This window comes from Poecilia mexicana, unplaced genomic scaffold, assembly GCF_051168715.1.
Source record: "Poecilia mexicana isolate PSO_F unplaced genomic scaffold, ASM5116871v1 scaffold_22, whole genome shotgun sequence".
NCBI lineage: Eukaryota > Metazoa > Chordata > Actinopteri > Cyprinodontiformes > Poeciliidae > Poecilia > Poecilia mexicana.
Window position 1 is genome coordinate 22771776 of NW_028263391.1, and position 18035 is coordinate 22789810.

The window sequence follows — 18035 nt, forward strand, 5'->3', positions numbered from 1 at the left end:
GTAACAGAATCACCTGCTTTAAGTTAACAGCACATCACGTGATGCTTGCTGTCGGAACTTCCTGGTGCTTTATTTAAGTTACAAGCAGAATTTTGGCTGGCATCCAAAGTCAAATTAAAATCACCACTGTGCCTTTCGGTTAAAAGAGTGGGCGACAAACGGCACCTTCGGCTTGATAACAATCACTCCCGATGAGCCAGGAGCAAAGAACTCATTTCTGAAAGCTAAACAGCAAATGCACAGAACAGTTTAGACTGAAACGAATAAAAAGTTAAAAACAAATGCACTTAAAAAATATTTAATTGTAACTTTAAGCTGCAAAAGTTGGTTTCATAGTGTCCTTTCTAAATAGTTGAAGTTGAGTTCATCAAATTTATTTTCAGGGAACAAACAGCAAACTAGTTACGATAAGTTTTATTAACTTTACTGACGGCAGAGGAAGACATTATCTGACCAAACTCTTGACCTCAATGTCATCAAAGCTGAATTAACAAATCCTTAAATCATCTCTAAAATCAACAACACACCAGAGATTTTAGGTCAAATCTGACGTGTGAGAATGGCAGGTGAGGTAAAAATGGATGACCATCAGCCTGTTTGACTAAGGCCTAGGAAATTCGGTCCTAAGCTGCGTGGCAGTTTGCGTGCATTTTCCGCCGCGCTCGGCTGCACACAAACAGACGTCGGCATCGGCTCCACGCACGACTGCTGCTGAGACGTCTTCGCTCTCATCGCCTTTATCTTTTCCAAACCATTGTCTCCTCCTTCCTCACCCTCCTATATCCCACTTACTCTTCCTGTCACCCTCTTTTCCCACCTGTCCGTTCCCTTGCAACTGTTAAACAATGGGTCAAAATTAAACACTTACTCGTATTCTTACACACACAAGACAAAAAAAAAAAAAGACAAAAGGAAATAAAAGATTTTTTTTTTATTCTTTTCTGTATGGCTGATTTTCTGTGTTGACTCCTACACACTAAGCATATCTTGGCATCTCTTACTCTAGTGTTGTCTTTCCATTTGAACTGACTCCTTGTTTTGTCATGAAGGAATTTGTTTTGGAGGTTTAAGACAACAAAATTAGCCCAAGGCACGTAGCGTTCTCTTATTCCTCCAACTGGGAAACTCTGCTTCATACCAATGAATCTGCACCTGTTCCGGTAAAGACCTGTCACGTCTACAGCAACCTTTCCTTTCTTTTATGCTGCCGATAATAAATTCCTACAGTCCTTGAACTGTTTATTCTTCGCATGGCTTTGGAAAAACAGAAATCACAAGATTGACAGTTTCTTCAAATAGTAACATTTAGGAGGCCTCATGCACATGCACAACATGCGGGTCTGGAGCCAGACATCACTCCTGTCATCAGCTCCTCGTCCATGATAAACATCAGCAGAACCGTGAGGCTTTTATTGTGAAATATCACACCACAAATGTTACTCTATATCCATGGAAACGTAAGAGAAACAATACAAGCATTGTTTTGAAGATTAACTTACTGCAATGGCACAAGCGTATGGAGCAGATAACCTATCGTATCTCCCATTTGTGAAAGTAAGGTGAGACTTGCAGCTACAGTTTATATAAATATAAAGCAGCAGGTTTAAGTGAAGCAGACGCTAACCTTTTCCACCCCTAATGACACATCAAGCATTATTCAAAAGAAAGACATGTAAAAATAAGAGTGGAAATAACCTGCTTGCTCATATGTACACACCCTTAAGCTAATAGACAATTAAATCATCTTTTTATTCAGTTCCAGAATTTAGGAGTTAACATTTAGCAGCATTTATTATAAAGACTAATTAAAAGTGCAGTTGCTCTTGCAGGATTTCCTTCCTGTTTGCTCTTCTGCATTCCTGGGCTGAAGCCAAAATCTGCAAAGATCCTGAAAAGGATCAAGTTACTGTATAAAGGCAAGAATCAGGATAAGAGTTTAAAATCCACATCAGTCGAACTGTACAGAAAAAAGTCACATTATGTCTGTAAAAAGCTTTGAAATGATTCATAGTTCTTGTTATTATCATAATAATCATCCATTTTATCAGAGGGACCAGCGAGCCATATGGAAAAAAAAAATCTGATGTCAGCTCTTTTCTACATTTAATTCACATAAAATATATATTTGCTTCTTAAATAGGTTTTAAATCTGTTTTTAAAAACTAAACTTTTCATGCACTTGCTGGAGTAAAACTTTCACTGTAAAAATATTTTTGTAAATATTGTAGTAGTTTATAATACATTTTTGTTTTCTCTCAAAGTTAAATTTATTTCATTTTCAGATAAATACTGAAGAGACTATTGGAAATCCTCTAAATCATTTTATGGTAACACCTTGTAGACAAAAATGAACCCAGAAATAACATACTGTAAGGGTGGACGATATGAATATTTTATCACTATATTTTTTAAAAGGTACAATAAGAACTTCTTATAATCACTAAACTGGACACTGTAGTCATATTTTCAAATTAACTAATTTTTATTGATGTCTCATTGATCAACCAGTGGAGAAAACAATAAAACTAACAATCCAAACAATACAGTTATGTAATGGACCATTTTAACCCTTTCATGCATGAATTATGATCCTTTGTGTCAGGATTTTGTTTTCCAATTTTTTATTTTCTGAAGGCATAAAAAGAAAGGTAGGGAAAAAATATTTAAAAAAATATTGTATTTTTTCCCCCTTTATTTAACCAGGTAAACCCCGTTGAGATCCAGATCTCATTTTCAAGAGGGACCTGGGCAGAAGTCTGCAGCACACAGCAACCTGGTTACAAAATAAAATTAATTAATACATATGCAAAAGTGTAAAACAGTATGAGACAATTTAAAAACAGTGACACTCTTTAAAAGAATCTCGTTGCCCGTTTTTAAGAATCACTCGAAATAAGTCCAGTGAAACCAGTTCTGACATCTTGATTCAGACTGGAGCTGATTCCAGGCTGAAGGAGCATCACACTAAACTCTTGCTTCACTTTTTCAGTTCTGAAATGTGGAACATGCAAAAGAAAAATGTTGTTAAAGAATGAGAAGTAACAGATCTATGTAAAAGAGAGTTTAAGTCTGCTGGAGCCAAGCCGAGTAGAGATTTATAAATCAGGATCATCAGGTGATTGTTTCTCCGTACGCTTGAAGGACGACATTCAGCTTTTGCATACAACTCACAATGATGTGTGAGACTCTGCTACCGGTTACAAACCTACAACCACAACGATAAACAGTATCTAATGACTGAAGGCATTTGGTCGAAGCATTCATCTTTAAAACATCGCCGTAATCCAGGATCTTGTATTTTATGACACATTAGTGTCCACTTCAATGGTCTGTGAGCACTTATAACATAAAAATCCACAAGAAGCACAAGAAGATGGCTTTTAGACAGCTGTCCACTGTAGAGACCACTATGCATGAAAGGGTTAAACAGCATTAACTGGAATTTAGGGTGAAAATGATTACATTAATGTGTTGTAATGCGAGTTGTGTGAGCATGTTTGAATGACCTGTTGATCTACAGAGCTGAGGAGAAAGTGCAGGCCTCGTCGTTGTCGTCACTTTATTTGAGCTACACCAGAGAGGCTCAACTGCCTCCTCCTCGTTCCTATTGCCCCCAGAAAGGAGGCTGCAGCCACTCCCAGAAACTCTGCATTGCCCGGAGAAAGGGATAAGAGTTGGGGGTGGACAGGAGATAAGGACCTGCAGAGAATGCAGAGAAGCTATAAAACATAAATGTTAGCGAGAAAAAGGGTTTAAGGCAGCAGATCCAGCAGCATCTGAGGCGTTCGGATTAAAGTTGAGCGTTTTAGTGGGGTGACGTGAATGTGCTCACTGGCTACGCAGAGAATAAAACACGCCTGAGGCCTCGAGACGTTCCACAGAAACGATGGCGGCATTGCTCAATGTTTTTTTTTTTTCTCAGTTCTGCTTCAGGCAGAGGAAAACAAACAGTTTCCGGCTGCTTCATCCAATGGCCGTAAAATAAAAAAGCAGCATGTAACCTACAAAAGAAACACTTTTTCAAGCGTAAAAGTATTGCCTCCGCATTGTACAGAAGGTTTGCTCTGCAGTTAGAGCCATTTTGGGAAGGAATGTTGGCATTTGACGTCTGTGTTGTATTTACAGCCATTCCTTTTGGATTCCCAGCACTTTCTTTGGACTGTCAGTTTGACCACAATCGACAGGAGTCTGCAGAAAGACATGCAACACAACACCTAACCTGTAGGCTTGTTTTTAAGACCTGCTGTCTCTATTGGATGAAAGCAGAAACACTCAGAGCTGAACACACCAAACGTCTAATCATTTGCTGTAACAAATGATTAGACATTTTACAGAGGCAATCAGAATCAGCTGCTCATCATTAAACCAACTCCAGCATTTTGCTAAATTCGGCTAAAAAGTAGAAAACAATGCAGAAACAGACAGTACATCTCAACTGAATCTCACAGTATCACCACCACTATGATGACCTGTTTCTTATAGAAAGCAGCTGTTGGGACTCATCTCCATATCAGGTTTCATCCTGAGCCCAGAGGCCAGTTAAATGCAACCCATCTTTAATATGCAAGCAGCAGCAATTACAAACCCTTGAGACATTCCCTGTTAAATAAGGACAATATGTATAAAAGCATACATAACCAGAGTGAACCATTTACTGCCTGAAGTTACAGATAAGATTAGGAGAGATGCTTCCCCTGTATTATTATTATTATTATTATTCCAGCACAACCCAAAAGCTTGAATAGAGAATATTCATTCTAATATGCAAAATATCTCAAACCAGTCTGGTTATCCCATCAAAACCATTTTTAAGCTAGCTGTTGTAAATGTGAATGTAAACATTGTAAATGTGAGAGGTAGTTGCATGAAAGCCCCAGTAGATTAACAGTTACTAAAATACTTGACTTGAATATTGGAAATATGGTTGAAACCTCCATGATTACTTCTTAATCTTTAAGTTTTTTGTGTTTTTTTCTTCTCTTCTCTGTTAATTTTTCTTATATTAAAGCTACAAAGAGTGGAAATTGTTTAATGGACACAGAAGGGTAGGAATGTGTAAGCTTTTTGACTTATGAATTATTTTTTTTTACTTTTGTAGTTGGATTGTAAATTGACTGTAACAGCTATTATGTGTGTGCCTCTGTGATTCACATCAAATAAACTAAACCTAACGTTACTTAAGTTACCCGTCTTTGTCCTTTTTATCACTCAGCTGTGCTCATCTTTATTGAGTTCCTGCTATGTGAATGGCTGATTGGCTATTTGTGTCATCAAGCAATTGAACAGGTGGATCTGAAAAAAATCAAAGGGTGGAGACACTGAAGTCATGTTGGATTTGAAGTCAGTGAGTGTGAAAAACTTGGAGCTCTGACTGCTGTCATTTTTATTCCAGCTTTGAATTTTGAATTCATAGAGTACAATTGTGTCTTTAAACTGCATTTTTCAATGCCAATAGAAGTTTTTCTTTTAAATATTACAATCCTGAAAACGTGTAAGCTTTGTGCTGCTCTTTAGAAATATCAGTCCATATGTTAGAACTCCGTACCCGTCTTTTTTTTATTGTTGCCACAATCAGTCTCCACCGAGGAACAAGTGCTTGTTGTAGCCCTGACGGCCTCAATTAGGTAACATATGTGTGTACAAATCACAGACAGAAGTCAGGCAGCGTTCGACGTGTTTCTAGTTTCTAAGACAAACTCCAGCAGCAAGACAATGCAAACAAAGTACACATGCAGACAGCCCTCTATTAAGGAGTGGTGTGTCATTTCAGAGATAAAGCACAGAAACCGAAGCTAACTGTTGCTTAAATTACTACAAAAACAAACTGAAACTGCGGTTTGCCTTTGCATCGTTTGGGAACAAAGTGACATTTCTCACCTCTTAAACAATGTTTCATTCCTTCTACAGTTGGAGGGTTGGTACATGTATTGGTACTTCTATTTTACATCACCAAACAACTAGCATCTCCGTCTTCTGCAGTTTAAAATAATAATAATGGCGACGATAATGTCATGGTAAATATCATGCAACTCTCACTAGTCTGTAAGCTTAGCTTTAAAAAGTGGAAACAACCTGCTAGTCTTGCTTTGCTTCACGTCTATTATTACAAACTTGCGCAAAAAGAAAACAAGTTGATAATGAGTGGAGCGTCGCTTTGTGTTCTTAACTAAACATGGTAAATTTTTGTCATCTTTGAGATTTCTTATGTTTTACGTCAAGGAAATGTTCTTCCACTTTTCCTTTTCACTGTTTCTTAGAAAACGGTAAAAGAAAGAAATCGAACTTTGTCTCAAACGACTCAAGTTGAGTGCCATTTTGTTACAGTGCAAAAGTACACATAGTATTTTTCTGTGGCTTTTATCTGATTAACAAGCAGAAAGGAGGACATAACTGTAACTTACATACATGGACTTTACACTTGTTTCAGTTTTATTCATCTGCACATCTCTAGCAGGTCGGATGAATAAGGAGTTAAGAGTTTGTGTTCAGTGGCTAAACCTCAGTCAGATTGGCAATTTTCAAGACTTGCCAAAAATTTTCACTTGGATTTAGGTCTGTACTTTGACTAGGGCGTTCCTGAACAGGCTTTGATCTAAGCCATTCTTTTGTAATTCTGACTGGATGTTTGCGCTTGATTTCCCGTTATGTCCCAGTTCCCAGGATTTTGTTTTTTTTTCAGGATTTCCCTTCTTTTAGCTCTACAAATATTCCCATCCACTCTGATCTGTTTCCAAGAGGTAATTCCCACAGCATGCTCTAGCCAACACCATGTTTTACCATGTGTGTTCAATGGGCATGTGCAATTACCCCCCAAACAGTGTTTTATAACTCAGTAAAAAAGTTGTGTTTTGGTCTTAGCCAACCAGAGCACTTTCTAATGACTTCCTTTTTGACATTTTTCCATAAAGTCCCAAATTTTTTAGGTGGAAATCTAGTTGGTTTGAAGTGGTGCTGTACCATTTTGGTGTGCAGATATTTTTATGTTCCAAAGTGAAACCTAAAAAGTGGAATTACATTGACTTTGTCATTTTGTTTTAACTTAGTGACCATATGAAGGCCAACGGTTGCACTGGATTTTAACTGTGTACATGAATACTTTTGCAAGGCAAAGTCATGCTAATCTGCAGTATGATGGCTCTAAAGAACAGCTGTTGGGTAAAGGTAAATTAACCTAATGTTTAATATGTTTCTCCGGGCAGCTTATTTTCCGTCAGCCATCGCTGTAAATACACCAGTTATTAGGAAGCACATGTCTGCACCTGCTTTTCTTTCCCTGAAGATAAACATCTCTCCACCTCTCTCCCTTCACCATCTCTTTTTTTCCTCCTCATCCTTTTTCCCAGTCCACCCATTCCTCTGTGTCCCTCTTTTTCTATGGATGGCTGCCGATATTCCCGTGGGATAGTGGAGGAGGAGAGTTTTCCAGGCGCTGTTGCTTCATCATCCCAAATAAATCAGGGAACATGTTCAGGCCACCTTACATCGGGTTCACAGGTGAAACCCACAGACAGAAACTCTTTTTTCCCTTCTTGCATGTCCTTCTCATGCACTCTGCACTATTTACAATGTGAACATTCTGATGTTCTCTCTCGTACTATTTGCTTACCTTACCTACTTGTCTTTTCATGCAAATTCTAACCTTACAACCTATTTATACAATTAAAAAAAAGGTAAAAACTTCAAATATGATTAATTTTATGCTTTTCTCCATTGGTTTATCTTTACATTCTTACAAAAATATACATTTTTGAATCAATTAAAGAATTAAAAGTGACTTTCAGCAAAGAAAAGACACCTGTGATACTTTTCTGTAATCCGTTTCTCTTTCTCCCCACCTCCTTTGGCCTTTTCTTCGTCTCGCACCCAGTTTCAGTCTACATGTCTCAGCTTGTACGTTTCCTCCAAGACTTGGAGGAAAAGTACACTCCCTTTTCTCCTCATCTGCTGAAACAATCACAGTGCCCTGCTCATGGGCCGCAGCAGGGTGCGCCTTGTTGCAAACAGGGAACAAGAGACACTGACGTATGTGCAATCTTTGTGACCTCTACTTTTGATTAACGGCCAAAATTCTGCTGCCATAGAGATCTTTTTATTGTTTTACAACAAAGAGAACTGTTGTTTGGGAGGGATTTTATCCAGCTTGTTTCTCTCTCTGACAAAAAAACAAACAAAAAAGAAACAGAAAATTAATTTGAGGGCCGGAAAACATCCTGGTGAACTGCAGATGTTCACAAGGTAAATCTGAAGATTTAACGGTGTTTTTCTTTTTAATTGCTTAATTTAAGCCTCTCCGTCTGGAGGCACAGAACCGTTAAAACTGATTTAACAGCAAGCCTTATTGAGGTTTGGCTGCAGACTAAAAACATTTGGATTTGACATACAAGTAGAATATGAAACAAGAGATCTATGTAGATCTGCTAGACATCTGGAGAGATAACAATGAGAGGATTAATCAGAGAAGCAGCCAAGATGCCCACGGGGGGAAACAAGCTGGAAAAAATACCAACGATGGTTTATTCTCCATGTTTGACTGTTAAAATCAAAAGTTCACTGGAGGAGCTACACACTGCAAAAACACAACATTTTACCAGGAATTTCTGTCTAGTTTCTAGTTCAAATATCTGAAAACACTTGAAATAAGTCAAAATTAACTTGCAAGTAACTTTTCGGCAAGATATAAGAGCTTTTAGGTCAAAACTTAACTTTCATAAAAATGATGTGATCTTTTGTGATTGATCATTATACAAATATCTCGATAAAATACAACGCAGCTCAGTATTTCATGTTCTTTTTTCTGTGAATATTTGTGGAAAATTTGTCTATTCTCAGATGTTTTTGTGAAATATTTATGTTGGACATCTACATTTGCATTTCTCTTTCACTGTAACTTTTTCATTTGCTAATGTGCTGCTTTTAGCATGTCGATTCATTCAGTCTCCCTCTTAAATAGTAAAAGTTAAAATGCTAACCTCTTCATGGCAGTTCCAAATGTTTGCAGAAATAAAAACAAAACATCTCCAGCAGTTAAAAGTCAGCTAAGGTATTGCTTCCTAGACTGTGCCAAGAAAATACCTCACCATGTTGCATTTTATATCATTATGTTTATTACTATGCTAGATTAAGTTGGGGATATGACGACTTTATGTTGCAGCTGTTAATGGTGACCATTATCTACTAAAATAAGTGGATGAGAATTTTACAAGGAACACACTGTGGCTCAAACTCAGAGCACAGAGCAGATCGAGGGTGACCGTTTTAATTAAAGTGGGTGTGCAGAGAATTAAATAAATTACTTTCTCAGGAGTGTCTGTCACAGTTTGGTATCTGAATGCTAACCTGCAGCAAACAGACTTAAAGAATTAGCAAGAATTTTAAAATATTCAAGAATGAACATATTTTAAAGCTAACCTATAAGTCTTTAAAGAGCACATCAAAAGTGAATGATAAAAGCAAAACAGGAACTGAGAACCATATATGGATGTTCAAAATGCTCAGATAAGTATGACTGGATGTTGTGAGAACTTCCTGTTAAGAAAATTATTATCAAGGGTAACAGAGATCCACCTTCAAGGAAGTCATCTCCTAAACAACTGGAAATCTCAGATGTGAAGGGAAGAACAGTCCAAACCTGAGCGAAGCTGATGCAACTCATTCATGCCTCGGCTAACCCAGCTAGCCTGAGTGGGGAGTCAACAGCCAGACCGTCGAGCGAACGGATCACAATCCGCCTGCATGTTTAGCAACAAGAATCAGGTTCAGCTGCAGCACATTTTTTCTGTGTGCCTGAGCAAAATGAAGGCGATGGTGTTGGACTGGAAATACAATCTGCTGAGTTTGAGTTGCATGACGGTGTTCTCCCATTAACATCACTAAGATACAGGCTTTAAGATTACTCTAGTTACAGCTATGTGGGCGGAACTAGATAAGTAATTACAATGTTGAGTCAAATACTGTGATCAATTTATGATTCAAAGTTCAGGTATGATTTCATAACAGACCAGCTTTATCTACAGAGCATTTTAAACATCCACTGGACCAAAGTTGTGGTGGTTTTTAGCTGCACATTCCTCATGACTTCCACCATCTCACTGAATAAACCATGAGCACAAACTACATAAATCTTCATTTTAAATTAACCATCATTGATTTCACTGAAACACCTAAACAAGATTCTGGACGAGTCATCAAATCAAAACATTTTAGTTCACACAAGCACAAGTCAAAGCTAAGGTTGATGGACATAAAGTCCAAAATAATATAGAAAGTAGTTAAATAGATTGGTACTACCGCAAGAAAATACTGCAACCAGGCAGAAACCATGAGGAAATTTCTGCAACTGAAATGAAGCACGTCTTTGTTTTTAGTCATTATATTATTACCTTTGTCTTCTTTTTATCAAATTTATTTTAGCATTTATCTGTGATGTTGCAGCTGAAGTTGTTGTAACAAATAGGTTAACGGTAAATTACGAGATTGTTTAGACAACCTGCATATTTTCAAATAAAAAGGATCCAAGTAATTCCGATTCTTTGTAAAACAAAAAAAATAAAATTAAATGTGTATCCGGCAGACATGCACCTGCTCGTGTGAGGCTTAGGAGTCTTTGGGACAGCAAGTCACTTGCCAGTGCAAAGACGGGTGGGGAGGCGGTGAAGCACGGGAGGAAAAGGAGAAAACAAAAGACAGAGAGGGACACTTCTGCCTTCAAGACAAATGTGGCTCATCTGCGGTTTTAAAAGAAACGCAATTTAAATCTGAGGTGTGAATGGACGACCGGGAGAGACGCGAGAGGAGGAAGGGAAAGAGGATGGCGCATGTGTGTGTGTGTGTGTGCTGTGGGGGTGTTAGATAGGAAAGGGAGTTGTCTGCTGCAACAAGTCTAACCTGAACCAAAGCTAACAAGATGCTGTGATTGCAGGGTGCTGAAAATATGAAGTAACCACCAAGAAAAAAAAAAAAAGGAGAGAATTAAACACTAGCTTTTGTTCAGTCTCCTCCGTTCAGGTTTCAGACATGATTTCTCTCTCCCTCCTGGCTGTCTTCCTTTTCAACACACCATCTCAAAACGGATAAAGCAGTGTGCAGTGTATCCAACCATGCAACACAAAATACAAGGAACAACCTCACATGCAAGGTCAAGTTGCCAGACGGATTAAATTGAAAAAATAGAAATAAAAAATAATCCAAGTCTGAGCATTTCTTAGACGAGAACCTGCCTGGTGAAAAGATTTCCCTGCACAAGCATGAAAAAGAAACACGCACAGTGAACAATGGAGGAGACATTTATACAGAGGAGCATTTAGAATAAAAACATTCTAAAAATTAAAGTAGGTGAAATTTACAAATAGAATCATTTGGTAAATTAAAGCAAATAAAATCTCATTTATGACAGATATGGCCACTTGGAGATCAGAAATGTATGAAAACATTTGAATGCATAACGTCATCATATGTACAGGTGCATCTCAGATCAGAATATAATCAAAAAGATTTATGACCTTCAGGGTACAAAAATATGTGTCAATGCATCGTGTTTCATCAAGTTCAAAATCAGTACAACCTCCTACAAGAAGACTTTACAGTATTAACCCACCGCTTGGACACAAGGTTTCTTTCTTCCACTTAACTTTCCATTTATATGCTTACATACATATATGGTTAAACATATATGTTGCCAGGTTTTAGGGGTTTTTTTATCTTTAAAATCTAACCCTACCTACCTGATCAGTAGTTTACACTGAGCACGTAGGTACATAAGGTAGGTAAGGTTAGGTAATTTATTTATGTAGCAAATTTTCAGCAACAAGGCAGTTCAAAGTGCTTGACATGAATTAGAAAAAAATACAAACAAAACAACAAAACCAAAGAAAGGTAACAAAAAAGAAGATTAGAGAGGCATGAAACTAAATGTTGGCTCTCCATGTTTGGTTCTTGTTCAGGGCTGAATATTAGTAAGTATAAAAGTAAATGTTCTGGGTTGCTAAGCAGATGGTATTTTCTAAGTTTGCTCTAGATTTGTAAAGAATAAAGCTAAATGTTGGCTCTACATGTTTGATTCTTGTTCTTCGTAATCCACAACTTAAAAATTGACAGTTGTTTCTCTGATCTTGCTCCGATATTAAAAGCTAAAAGCTAAATGTTGATCTAAAGTTAAAAAAAGTATTTAGTCAGCCACCAATTGTGCAAATTCTCCCACTTAAAAAGATGAGGGAGGTCTGTAACGGACATCATAGGTAGACCTCCAATATGAGACAAAAAAAGAAAACGTATGTAGAAAATCACATTTTCAGAATTTTTGATGCTTAAGGTGACTTTGCATGATAAGCGTGGATTAAAGCATCTTCATATGACTTTACATATTGAGTTTCACTTTTAAGTTAAAATAATTAAATTATTTTGGCGATCTTGTTTATTGAGATGCACCTGCATACAAGTTGTTGAGGTCAACAGTTGAGATGATGCAATCTTGTCAAAACCTCACAACTACAGGTAGAAGAAAGAAAACACTGCAACGCATGAGTTATGCACAGTGTGGGTTTTCACAACACTTTCTTATCTTGTTTTCGTTTGGGTCATACTCATTTCATTCAGTTACCAGTTTTTGTGAACTAACAAATGCTAATTTTTAGCCCAACTGAACACCACAAACTCTCCAATTAGCAAAATGATGTAAAACATTTTATGGCCTCTTTTAGTTCTAATGAAAACATAATTGCATCATGAGCCATTTAGCAGGATGAGGTTTCCATGACAGCATAGTGATCCAGCAATAATCCCCAGCCTGAGTCAGAATGACTGTTTGATGGCTCAAATATGTTTGTGGTTTTAGACATTCTGTAGAACTTAATCCTCCCAGCAGTGTTGTGTTAGCTGAAGAATTTGGGATCAAGAACGATTATCTAATCAAGCAACAACGGGTTTTATTATTTTCAGGATTTTTGCCACAGGTTGCAGGAATCCCACTAAATAAACGTGATGCTGCACAGCATTTCAGCAAAAAATCCTGGGTTTGAATTCCAACTTTGGGTCTTTCTGCATGGAGTTGGCATTTATTTTCTCCCCAAGTTAATTGTTAATTGGTCTCTCTAGGTGTGTGTGTGTTTGTCCCATGATTAACTGGAAACCTGTCCTGGGTTTTGCAGCTTGGCAACATCTCCCTGACACAGATCAGGATGAATGAAATTTGAGGGGACAGTGACAATGTCTTATGATTACAAACAATCATTTATAAATTGATAACTTTGAAATGTGATTTTCCAACATTTCCTGACAGGTTGATTGTCAGTTTATTGAGTTTTAAACCTTTATAACTGTGTTTTTGCCAAAAGAAGAAAATAAAATCATCCCTTATGGCGTCCGATGAGCACGGCCTGCACAGCGACACCAGAATAAGGAAGACTGCAGCCTGGTTGCTTTGGTTATTGCTTCATTTATTTTCCAAAATGTCATTTCACAGTTTAAAAGACCATCAAGCTGGCTTAAGGCAATGATAACCCCGTTAAAAGGATCCATCTCAAATTACAGGCAGACGAGATTAAAACCTATTAAATTGAACTCTGGCTCCAGCCTTATAAACCCAGAAGTCTCTGTGGTGTAATAATCATCCAAGAAATCATATTCTACAGTGATCTCAGCTATTAAATAAAAAAATAAAACTCTGCAGGTCTTTAAAAATCAATCAGTTTGTTTAATAGAGGTCAAAACAGCAACATCTCCAGCTATTCAAAAGAAGAAACGTTTAAATTCCTGCAACACCTCAATGAATGATTTTCTTTTCTTCACAGTCTCAGGAGGTGTCCATGTTAAAATGATAGTATATTATACTATCAGTTTAGTGTCAGTTTTTAGGGTCAGAACATGTCAAAGAGCTTTACGCCCACAGTCACTAAGCTGTGCATAATTAAGCTCAGCTATTAAAACTAGCATTCCTTACAGGGTTGTCATTGTCACTGCAAATGACAAGTGTTCGCGAACAAGTCTGAACCTGCACAGGATTTAGGAAAATCCTGCTCTGCCACCAGCACATTTTCATAACGTGCAAAGTTCCCAATCTGGAGTATCGCTCAAGAGAAGCAACTTCCTGTTGCAGTTTGCGGTGTTGAAATGAAGTGTCCCCTTCATTCCCTCTTCCTAGCTAACGTACTCACATTCTTTACTCATTACAAGTGAATGCTGTTCTGTTTGGTTTTTAAAACAGGCCTGGCAGTTAATACATGCAACGTTTTTACATTCCTTACCGAAGGACAGAGGACGTCGCCCTCAAACCGCAAAGGAAAGGCAGAAAGAGAAACTAACTGTGTGCCGACACAAGGCAAAAGAAGTTAATGCAAAAAAAAAAAAAAAAATTGAAAAAACATCTTAAAATTAAGACTTTACATGAAAAACGAAAAATGTTCCACCATATAACACCTCAGAAATGTCTGTTTTATGTAATGGTTTTAGATTTTAGGTACAACAAAAAATACATGTCTTCTGTCAACCTTTGTTTCTTAGACACAAAAATGCAAATCAGATCTTCAAACTTAAATTTTAGTGAAAAGATTTTCTTTTGGAAAATAAAAACCTGGAACAAGAACAATGCAAAAAGTTTAATTCATCTTATGCGTATAGAAATGCAGGCTGGAGAATCTTAAAGACCAAAAACAAAAAACTGCATTAAAGATTTGCATACAATTATCATAAAACAATAAATGTTTTACGTTTTTTTTCCAATGTCAGCATAAGCTTCAATCCCCACCATTTCAGTGTTTTTTTTTTTTGTTTTGTTTTCTTTAAATGTTATAAGACATAAGTTAAAGTCTTTGTAAATAAAAACTTTAATGTTACCACGGTTTAAATACAAGAATCATTATATGTTAACATTGTTTTTCAAATTGTTTCATTTTCTGTTTTGCATTCTCTTGCAGCAGAACAAGAGAAGCTAGCAGGAAAAAAGAAAAACACACTTAGTTTCAAACTGTTTTCAGCCTCCTAAAATCTCAGTTTTAGTTTTTGAGTCTCTTCTTCTATCTTACTTTTTCCAACTTCATTCTGACAGATAATCTAAAAAAGGAGCTAATGATTAGGGTGATGGCAAGGAGGCCTTAGAAAATAAAAAAGCTTCAGAAATAACTGGACATGAAATTAAAAAAAAGAAAACTGGAGAAAATAAACTTTTTTTCCTTTTCAAAAACAGATGCAACATTTAAGAGCTATCCATCTCATTCTCTATTTGAAATTAATTTATTTTCAGAATGAAACAAAACTTTTATTCTTATACCAAAATGTTTTCACAGCCCATGTAGAAATATCCTCATCTTGTGGAAAACAAAGTATTATTTTTGAGGGAATGACAAAAAATATACTGCATGTGTATTAATAAATGCATTTTGGATGCAAGTTATTGCACAAACAAATGCAAAGCAGACAGAGCTTGCTCTATTTTAGATACAAACATTTTAATGGGCCACAAAATGTGCATGCTTTCTAAATTTCATAACATTTATCCGTTCAGTAGCTCACTCAGTTTTCTTTGTTTTTCAACAAACTGCCAACAGGAATTGAAAAGATTTGAAAACGACAAGAAGAATAAGTCTAAATGACTGTTTTTACTGTTAAAACAACATTGACGATCTAATGTACCTTTAAAAAAACGCCTCATGGAATAAGCTTGAAAGACAAAAGCACACAGATGTCTGCAGAAGAAAGCCAGTCAGTCATTCAGGCCTGTGGCAGTAAACTGGTCATTCCGCTGAGCTGAATGCCTTTTCTCCTAACAAAGGCACAAACGTTTACGGGAAAGGAATTCTAACCCACAGGGTTTTCATCTCACACAGCTTTATATACGTTTTTTTTTAAACCAAACACAGTAATTTATATCTTAAGTGTCGGGATCACAAAGATCATAATTGTGGGACTTTTTACAGCAGGAACCTTCTTGAAAACTGGTAATAAAAGTGCCGACAACAGAATAAGAGTGTTAAATATTTCTGTTATCATTGATGAGTTTTACATGTTAATGCTGCAGTTTTCCTCCATATGTGTTAATAAATCAATAGCCTTAAGTTGATTTGTGCATCCCAAAAAGCAGGACAGTGGAAGAATTTGTCCCACCTGCAGGTGTGTGTACCTGTTCCCACCTAGAGGAAGAAACACCTGTGCTTTTCACCTGTTTCAGTCTCAAAGCTCTAATCAGTGTGTGTGTGTGTGTGTGTGTGTGTGTGTGTGTGTGTGTTTTTAACACACCCAGCCTGTAAAGCCACATCTCATTCCTGCAGCTAATTCAGGAGCGTTAAAGTGTGACGAGTCTGGAGAGAAGGAAAGACTTTGCAGTTTCGGGAAAACAAGATGTTATATTGCTAAACTTAGTGAAGTGTTATTCAAAAAAAAAAATCTTTTCAGAGCTCAAGCGAGACGTAAAAACAATCCACAACAAAGATGAAAGATAAATGCTGTCAGCAAGTCATGATGATTTTATAAGGTTTCGCAAACAGGAAGCAGCAACCAATTAAATGCACCTTTTCATGCAATGAAAATCACTCTAGCAGTGGAGCTGATCAGTGTGCAGCACGTTCTTGCACCTTTACTGTCACAAACAACAACAGAACAGAAGAAGAAGAACGTTTACTCAGTGTCTCGTATTGCTTCAGTGATAAAAAGCATTTACGATGCGAGAGTCATGCTCAAACATTTGAGCTGACGTGTCAGTCAACCATCAAACTGTGATGGAAAGTCACCTTGATAAGTGTGGATTATTCATCTTCACGTCAAGGTTAGCGTGCTGCCCAACAGCAGCTCTTCACTCCCCCCACTGGCAGCTGGGGGTTAGATTTAAAACCAAACTTTGATCATTTCTGATCAGATTTTAATAAGTTACTAAAGTTTTAATCATCCAATAATGACACATTCCCACAGAGTTAAAATGTTAAGATCAAGTTTACAAATTTCCTACATGAGTGGAAAAACGTTCAAACAGTTTTTGTTTGGAAAATTAATAATAAATAACATTCCAGACACAGAGTCAACTATATTTGTTTTCATAAATTCCATTATTAGCTACAAATTTTCAGTTTTCTACTCCCTAAAATCCTGGTTTTCATTAACAAGTCTCATTCTTTACCAGTCTGATATACAAATTGATTTTCTTCTTGTTGGGTGAAGCTGAAAATTGGTAACATCGATAGTCAAAAATGTGCAAACCCAAAAACTTCATAACACCAGCAGATTTAAGTTTAAAAGGTTAAAATTGAACTTTTCTGACTTTCCGAGTGCTGAATTCACTCACACAGAGAAGCTGCAAAAGGAGCTAAAGATTAGGGTGATGGAAAGAGACCTTTCAACCCATTAAAACAGTTTCAATGGGTTTTAATAACACATAATAATTTAAACAGTTTTAATTACACATAATGTTCCAGATAAGATTCAACCATCTTTTTTCATGTATTGATCATAATTTCTGTCATTAATGGAAACAGTGACTCATTGATTCATCACATGATATGCATCTGCTTTTGTGACACAAAGTAAAAAGATAAAAGTCATCCGTGTTAGAACAGTAGCTACGCCCTCTGTTGACCTACCTTTGTTTATTTCCAAGGCTTCTGTTCTAGAATCATGGCTGCTGACGTAGCGTGCTGTCCTTCCTTCACTCAAACACACAGAGAACACATGCCATCTGAATTAGTCAGGATTACTGAGTCATTGTTAAGTTTGAAAAAATAACACATCTGTGCAAGTGATGCGTGACAGAGGTGAGCGTGAGTTTGATCACTTAAAGATGGCACCCAGGATTCAGTTTCTCAAATAATTACAAAAAGAAAAAGACTTTGGAAAACAGACATGAGGGTATGTTCAAAAGTCACAGCAAAGTTAGCAGGAAGTGCTCTGAAATGTTCAGAGCAGAAAGCATAGCTCCTGAAATCCGTGGAAGGTTTATATTAGAGCCTGAAGGAACTCTAATAATGTTGCTGCAGTTATTTTCCTTCCACTCAACTTTCCACTAACATGTTTAGATTCAGCACTCAGCTTCTGTAGCAATTAGAATGTCAACGATAGTT

General features: G+C 37.0%; 1 protein-coding gene across 1 annotated transcript in view; it reads right to left on the bottom strand.

The window, feature by feature from the left end:
• Positions 1 to 17609, bottom strand: part of grhl3 (grainyhead-like transcription factor 3) — a 31851-nt gene extending 14242 nt beyond the window's left edge. Inside the window, exon 1 of the mRNA XM_014983461.2 lies at positions 17559 to 17609. The gene's annotated coding sequence lies outside the window, so the exon portion shown is untranslated. The remainder of the gene's footprint in view (positions 1 to 17558) is intronic.
• Positions 17610 to 18035: the final 426 nt, after the last annotated feature.